Here is a 9,004-nt window from a genome sequence, read left to right on the forward strand (position 1 = left end):
AATGTTACCCAGTGCTGCCGCCCAGGTGAAGGATAACTTGCGGCGCAGCAGTTAACAGCCAGCAAGTTCCCCAGCAGCTCGGCCACAGCAAAGGCACTTAGCAAGGGAAAGATGAGAGCACTTGATATTTGAATCCAGTCTCATTCCTGAAAAGCCAAGTCTTCCTTCTTTGGTGAAATTAAAGCTGGGTATTGATTCTCTTTAACTGAGATACTCCCTCGCCATCATCCTTGGTGTATCTGTGGAGGCAGACGAAAGTAAGCCATGCCTTTATTTTGCTAAAAGGTTTTGAACAGGACAGAAATGTCATACCATGGCCTTTTACTTTTCCGGTTGTTAAGCCTTGCACATTTTTACACAGACTTGCTCATACAGTCTGAAGACACAGCTCCTTTTGTTTGGCTAATCCCCTGGGGACAGGCAGAAGAGACATGGCTGCAACATGACAACATCACCAAGACTTCAGCGCCACTCGTGAGGAGGAGTCTGCAGAAGCAACTTGCAGGGCATTAGGCTGGAATTTTTCTTGGAATACCTTCAACAGCAGCATGAAATGCCCATGGGTTTTAAGGTATTAACTGCATTGCCCATTAAGCAGCAGGTTGTTTAGCCTGAGTACCTCTGGAAAGGACATGTAAGCCTAATTAAATGGGGGGGGGAGGGGGGAATAAGGTGATTTCATTTTAATGTAGGAATGTTAACATTCATTAATTTGCTTGTCCTGAGACCGTTTCTGGAATGGTTGCTTTTAAGTAACTAATCTTAACAAAGCCATAGGAAATGGAGGAAAGAATTTGAATGAACTTACTTCATCCATTTATAAATTGTTTAGGTTAATCACAGTAAACCAAACAGGATCCAGCCATACTTAAACACAGCATTTGCCCATGTATAAACTGTTTATTACAGCCATGACACACATAATCAGACAAAATTCATTCCTGATCTGGGGAAGAGTCTAATTTGGTTTTACTAGCTCTAGAGCAAAACATTCTGGCAGAAGAAGATCCACTTTGAATATAAATATTCTCAGTAAAACACTGCCAAGGGGGACGCGCAGCAGATTCTCTCTAGCATCACCAGATTCGTAGATTGGTTCAAAAATTGGCTTCTGCCCTATTTTGGGCAGGCCCTTCCATCTGGAGCTGCACTTTGCTCTCCATGACTATAAAGGGAACCACTAAGGAGTCTTAAACATAGATAACTAATTTTCAGACCACTAAAGCTTGGTGACATGAACCCCACTCCACGTGCTTCCAGGGACAAGTGTTAAGAGAGATGCTCATTGAGGCTCAACCTACCAGCCCTTCATTCCACTGTAACACTGTTGAAGTCGATGATAGGGTTGAGTTCAGCAATTTGATCTACACATCTACAGAAGAGAGGCAGGTTTTTAGCACAGACAATATGGGTTTCACAATAACAAATGGAGGCTGGTCATAGAACAGTTTAAAGGGTAGCATTTTCTTTAAATCTTCACATTGTTGCTACTGATACATAGTATTTGATTCAAAAATCCTAGAGAGAAATACAATGGATTTTTACAAAGAAATTTTTTCCTTTCAATTTTTCAGTAATAATTTTGATAGTCCTCACTGATTCTTGATTGCTATGTCGTTTGGCTGATCTGCATGCCTGTATTTTACCATACCTGTCCTGTTCTAGAAGAGATGGAAATTTATTTCACAAACAAATGCATGAAATGAGCTTTGGATACAAGGTCAGACAGGTCAAATGATGACGGCCATCTTTTTTTCATTTCCTTTCCTATATGTGCTTCCAATACATTAGCAATAGGAATGTATGAATGTTATATTGGGAACGACTCCTCTAGCAATCACCACCACATTTCTTGCTTGAGCAACACGTGTTGGCACTACTAAAATTATTAACTTGGGCATATTAAATGCTCTGATGGATAACTTGTGTACACTTGTGACTCCATTCTTATATACCCTATAGTATGAATTGTATTTTTAAATAACTGGGTTAATTGTCCTCCTGCAGTAATCAAAATGAAATTATAAGCATTGTGAGCTGCATATAGCATGTTCATTAAGACAGTAGTTACAGGGAAAGGGCTCTTACATGAGGCAGGAGCTCTTCTTTATTGTCTTATGCCGATACCTGATGAAACACTCTCCCCTTCATGACTGTCTTGCCAGGCTGAATACTGCAGGATTAAAACAATGTCTTCATACTCCAGTTCTAAAGAAACCTAGCAAAATAAATATTGGCTGAAAAAAGCCAAAAGATTCAGTACTTGGTTGTTTCAGTCTTTGTAACCACAACCAGATGACAGAGGATTCATTCTCAAACTGACACAGGAGAAGAATAGGCTGGAAAACATGTAGATATGTTATGTTACTTCAAACTGGCTGATCTAGAGGAAATTCATCCATCATGTCCAAAAGGACCGCCTGAAGCAATCCCAGCTCCAGCCATGCTCGTCTTTGACTTCGTACCTACCACTAAAAAGGAGGAAGGGGGAGCTGGGTAACCCCTGTAGTTCCCTGCTTCCCAGGGGGTGAGAGGAATCAAATTATTTCAAGGTGACTGGAAAATAATGAGGACAGGGTTGGAGTCAACATGTATATGTCAAGGCTGAATTATGCTGAACCAAAGACTTTTCAAAGACACTTTTTTTTTTTCTTCTTCCCTCCAGTAAGGCTTTTGACAGTGCCTCAAATGACATTAGCAAGATAGGGATTGTCTAAATTTAAGTACAGAGTTGGTGCAAAACTGGCTTGAAAGACATAACAATTCCCATGTAGAACCCTAGGAGGTGCTGAGCAGGATGCCACAGGGTCTAGACCTACTCAGTATTTTAAATAATAGCCTAGATGATGGACTAAAATATATATGCTTATGAAATTTGCAAACTTTACCATGCTACACAAGGCCACAAGCGTGCTGCCCGACAGATTAAGAATTCAAACTGCTCTTGAAAGATGGAATAAATGTCTTGAAAAAAACATGATTCTCTTGCATAGGAACACTGAAATAGGAGTAATTAAGTGTACAGATATCTAATGGGGAAGAGCCGTGTGGAGCAGTTGGCGAAAGAGGCTTGAGCAGTCAGAGTAAATCACAAACCTAGGAAGAGTCAATAGTGTCTCGCTGTGCTGGAAGAAGGCAAACATCGTCCCATGATTGGTACAAACAGCAGTGGTGTCTGCGAGACATACGAGTAACCCTTTTTTTTTTTTTCAGCTCTGGTATGGTGTCTGAGGATTGCTACAGCTTGTTTGGGGCAAAAGCAGAAACAGAAGCCTTTCAAACACAGTCGATGAGGAAACGTGGAAAAAATGACAGTCATTCAGGGCTAGCGACGAAGACCATTAAGGGGAGAGCAGATTATTATCTGCTCCATGTTGGAATATGGAGAAGTTGCAAAGAGGGGTTAAAAAAAAAAATCTCTCTTGCCTGTAACCATGGGCAATAGGTCAGCAACAGACTTCATATGCATCAAGGAAGATTTAGGTTCGCCACTAGGAAAAACTTCTGTGAGTTGTTAAATGTGGTTAACAGTCTACATGGCCAGGCCAAAGGGCAGCCAGCGTTTGAGGTCATTAAGAGCAGACTAAACACCAGCTAGCCGCTAGCTGGCTGCAATCTCCAGGCTATCTCAGCACAGAAGGCATTTAGTCAAGACAACAGCACGAGAGCCTTTCCTGCCCCATGCTTAACACTCCATGTTTGGTCTCTATTTCCAAAAATCTGAGTTCAGAGTGACCAAAAAGCTGGAAATTTGGTTTGATGGGAAAGTCCAAAATTTACACGAGGCGATGGGGGCTGCAAACATCCTCTTTCATAATTAGCCACAGAACACTCACACTGCTCATGGAAAGAGAAATATATTAAAAAACAGACTTTTTGCTTTAAAGAAAATTAAACATGGAAACTCAGCAGCCTGAGGCCCCGCAGCTTCTGTGTGGCTCGTGTGCTCCTGGCCCCACTTGCAGCCTTGGTACAGAGCAGCGGCAAGGGCTTCCTGCTCGGCTGAGGGGCAAAGACTCTGGGAGCTGCACCGCTCGGGGCTTCCCGCTGCTCAGCCCAAATCCCAGCTGCCCCAAATGCACCAGCGGGATCAAAGGTTATTACACATGCCGGAAACACGTCTCCATCACTATTTAGGTAGGATGGCAAGAAATGACCAAAGGTATGCAGTGAAACTGCGCCTATATTTCCTTGAAGTCTACTGAAATACAATGTTTTTCACAGGAAATTCTGACTAGTGCAAAGCAGCATTTTCTGACAAATCAGTGCCAGCCGAAAAATACTCAAAAGTCCTAATCCCCCCTCTGCCATGGGGAAGCCAATGTGATGTGGCCAAGACACCCTTTGGAGGAGCCATCTCGTTTGCGTGGCGGGCTCGTTAGCAGCCAATGCACCAGCAGATGAAGCGTGTGACCTCACAGCCCGGCACCATGAGCCCAGCGCCCAGCGTGGCAGCTCATGGCCGGGGCTTCCCATAACGCAAGGGCTGCGTGACGCCAGGCCTGCGACAGCCACTGCCTGCCCCAGCTCTGCCGTCTTTGCTGCCATGCTCCAGCTGCAAGGCTATTTCTGCTTTCATGTTTATCACCTCCTTTCTTGGTTCAGTTTCTGTATTTATGTGGCATTTAGGGATCCTGCACTGTTTATGCCAACATTATATTCATGCCCACAATTTCCTGTCTCCCACGTGTTTACTACATCCTACCTCTCACCAACAGCTCTTGCAGCTTTTTGCAAGTCCCCAAGGACTTTGCACTTTGTATGACCAAGTGCTCCCTCTCCTAACACCTCGGCTCTTAAAATCCCCAAGCTTCACACATATGCCAAACCGCAAAGCTGCCAGCTCAGCTTCATCATCAACAAGCTTCATGAGCACATGAATAATCTCTGTGAAGAGGTCAGTGATGAAAGTCTGAAACCCAATTAGCCCGGAATCAATACCAATACTTGAGTGGTATCTTTCTTTTCTCCACTACACATTTTCATTTCTCCCCAGAAAGCTCCTATCCACCTTCTGTTTTCTATCCTCCTCCCCATCTTATCTAGGCTTCTCCAAATGATACTACATCAAATACAACAATGGAGTCCAGGAAAATGACATCTTCTCCATTGCATGGTCTAGAAAACCAATTTTTCACAGAAAGCTATCTGGTCAGTCTGGCACCATCTCCCTCTGGTAAGCCCATATCACGTAACATCCCATATTTCATTCACTACCATATCCTCTGTTATTGATTTCTTCAATAATTTTTCTATACCCACAGTGCAAGTTTTGACTAATACAGAAGCTTTAACTTCCTTGTGCATCATCTGTAAACCAGGACAACCAACATTTCTTTCTCCCAGGCTTTGTCTTAGTTAATTTTTTTAAGGTCAGACTGGTCCCCAGCATTGTACGGTGCACTGAGAAGCCCTGATCTTGGCGCTGTCATACTTCTGACAGAAATAGTGAGTGGTTATCACCTCAGAATCTAGAAAACTTCATTGCTGATGAAGAGATGCAAAACTCCATTCTGAGATATCAGCCTAAACATTGCTTTCAATCTTCCCTCTTGTGCTATTCCCACACTTTTCCTGCCAAATACTCAAAATCTCCCTCTGAAAATACGTACGATGTTCAGGCATGAGAGAAGTCACAAAATCAGAACGAGTAAAAATCCCGATCACCTGGAACGAGGGAGCAACTTGGATAAAGCAGCAGCTGCTGGTGCCTGCTGGATTTGAGGGGCCAATTCCCAGAACAACCAGCTGGGAGAAGTTTTCTTGGAAGAACAGCTTTGTGCAGAGGACAATACAGACCACACAGTCCCAAAGGCAGATGTTTTCCATGGGCCTCCGCTATTTCATGGCAAGTGCTTTCATCATACTTTCCATTTTTAAATAGCTGTCTAGAAATTACTGTTCTCCAAGATACTTAGAAGAAATAAATTCCTTCATCAAAATGGAACACCGGTGTTTGACAGAGCTATTAAAGGCTGCTGTCCTTCACTCCCTATTGTTTGACTTTAGCCTTCATATAATGCAGACCATAAGGATTTTTTTACAAAATTAATTTAAAAAAATGTGATCAATTTTACACCAATTGTACATGAGCTACTATGGCTTAAGGTGGTCATCTCCTCCGGATTTTTTTTCAAGATTGCCTTTTCAATTTCACTTTTACTATTAAGAATGCTTTAAAACAAACTTTACTCAGATAAATTACAAAATCGTTACTGTACTACGAAGTATGTTGTCCTCTTTAAGGGCTCTTCTAGAATAAATGGATAGACCATGCTATTCTGGGGCAGACTGCAGAGATGCTGGCATGTATGTGAGTCCTTTGATGATTTTATAGCAGCTACCACCTCATTCCACTGCTGCAGCCCAGCTACACAGCATATTCATGAACCTTTGATTTAGCAGAGGTTAATCATTCACACTATCGTTATTTCCTTTTGTGGGTTTGCCTTGAAACCTTTGACGTTCTTTTTATTGTACCTCTTGCTGTGCAGATTTCCTTGTTTTGTTTTGCTCCTCAATGTAATTTTTGGTTGATTATTGTGTAGTTACAGAATTAGAGTAATAACATCTAATTGTACATCTGAAGCAAAAACATGTAATTGTGGGAGACTAGATTCAATTTAAAGAAAGAAAACCCCTCTACCAGGGTTTCTCACGGGTTGCACAGTACATTTGCCAGATAGCGCTGCTTTGATTGCATCTAACCTGCAATTAGCATGAGCAATTAAGACATAATGAATGTTTGCAATTGCATTATTTCAGGATGTAACAGTAGGGATATTTAGCAGTTACTGTACCGCATATAGTACTTATAAGCTCAGACGGTTTATCAACATTTACCAATTAAGCCACAGGAAGCAGGGAAGGCACGTGAGGGGGGCCTCACCTACAACCAATTTCCAGGCTGAACACACTCCTCTCTCCTGTTCAAGGCCCATACCAGTAGCAAACAGGGAAGGGAGGCTATGCAGATCTGGGAGCTGTTCAGAATGGGTACTTAAAAGTCAGTAATGAATATGATACAAATTTATCTGCAGACAGAGAGATAATTATTAACATTAAACAAAGCCTATGGGAGAGCGTCTGATGCCAATGAATACTACTATGTCTTAAGGAACCTTCTCTGCTCCAGTCAGTACTACTAGGTAGATTTTTCTCCCTATTTCCAGGTCTTATTACCTCATTTCCTTATTCAGTTCCTGCAGTCTAAGCAGCTGTGAGAAGGCTCTGTAGGTTTATAGCAAAAGACGAACATTGGAAATGGCCTGACTGCTCAGAAGTAGTTTTGAACACAGGACAAGACAAGGTTGTGGCCCAAAACAGGCCACTTCACCTCCTAACATGAGGACACAAGTACACGTGCAAATGATAACAAACTGACCAGTTTCACATCTCCTCCCCACTGTCTGAAGATCTCCTGATGGGATTTCTATTTAACTGTTGATGGGACAAGATGGACTCCTTAACACAACAGGAAAAGTGGCCCCCTGAGCAGGCAGTCACCCCCACCACTTGCATTGCCACCTCCTGTCAAAGCAGTGCTGAGTAGCTCTGCTAAATGCACTTCCTCTTTGCCACCCCTGCACTGAAGGTTGTCAGTCCCTTAATTGCTCCTTGTAGCTTTGATGTAGAAAAAGTCCACTTCCAACTGCCAAGAGCTCCAAAGCACATGCTGAGGACACCGCAAATACACCCTGCAGGTAGAGCAACTGTTTCTCAAGGAATGAAATGCCCAATGTCTACTAGATCACAATAAAAGCACTCTTATTACTACACAAGTTTAACAAAGAGAAAAAAGGTTTAATTTATTACCATTAAACAAAAGGCTAGATGCTTGAGTACAAGACAGGTGGGGTATTCAAGAAAGGTTAATTGGACTAGGTTATATTAGCTACAGCTCTCTATTAGCTATAGCTCTCTACCCTTAGCTTTCGCTGTTCCCAACAGACTCCACAGAACTTGCATTGCTACTTACTCCTGAATTAATGTATTTCTTCTTTCCTGAAGTACTTTTCCGCAAATTACAACATTTCTAAGATTTTTACACACTTAAAAACTGTGTATATAGTATTTATTGTACATAGCTCTTACTAGACTTACGTCTTTCAGCTTACCATCGGCTTTTCATAGAGCTCATATGTGATATAGTAAGGAGAGGCAGATGTACCATTTAGCATTTATGACTTATTCTCCTACTCTACTTTCCACCACTTACAGTTTTGTGAGTTCTATTATGCTACCAAAAGATTTAAAAATACACGCTATTTGAGCATGAAGTAACGCTGTGGTCTGTGTGCATGAGGAAGCCTCAGACATATAAGAGGCCTTTAACCCCTCTTACCTGACTAGCTAGGCATGCAAACCCTCCCATTCTACCAGGCTTTCAGAAGGACTATTGTCCTTTAATGGTCACATGCTATTTGAAGAGCATCTTATTGCATCATTAAAGGATATAAGTTAAAACACATTTCAATTCAGGCTAACAGAAATAAAGATAAATCTGAATCTCCAGGCATGAGCCTCAAATAGATAAACTGCGATGTTCTCAGTGCCAAAATGCTGTTGTTGAAATGAAAGATCTCAGTGGTAGAACTCAGGGCCCCACCCAGCAAGGGTTTCTGGTCAAATCAATGGGAGTTATGATCTGCATGAGTGATGTTGCACTGGATCCAGTACAACATGCTCATACACTCAAAGTTTCTGCAAGATGGATCCACCCAACCAATAATAAAAATTGCCTCGGTGTCCCTCCTAAGTATTTTGTTCATTTCATAAAGCTCCATATTAAAAAACAGATTATTAAAACTAGACACAAGAAATTACCAAGATAGAAACAGCCACTGAATTAGTTTCTGCATTGATTTATACCTGTACCTGACCGCTGCCAGAACTTGGCTTAACACCCTGAAAGACGGTGCTTCTCAATAACTAGGAGTGGTAGCTCATGGGCCAACCCCATCTAGCTAGAATATTTAAAAAAGAAATAAAAGAGCCATTTCTG

The sequence above is a fragment of the Struthio camelus genome, chromosome 2 (assembly GCF_040807025.1).
Source record: "Struthio camelus isolate bStrCam1 chromosome 2, bStrCam1.hap1, whole genome shotgun sequence".
Lineage (NCBI taxonomy): Eukaryota > Metazoa > Chordata > Aves > Struthioniformes > Struthionidae > Struthio > Struthio camelus.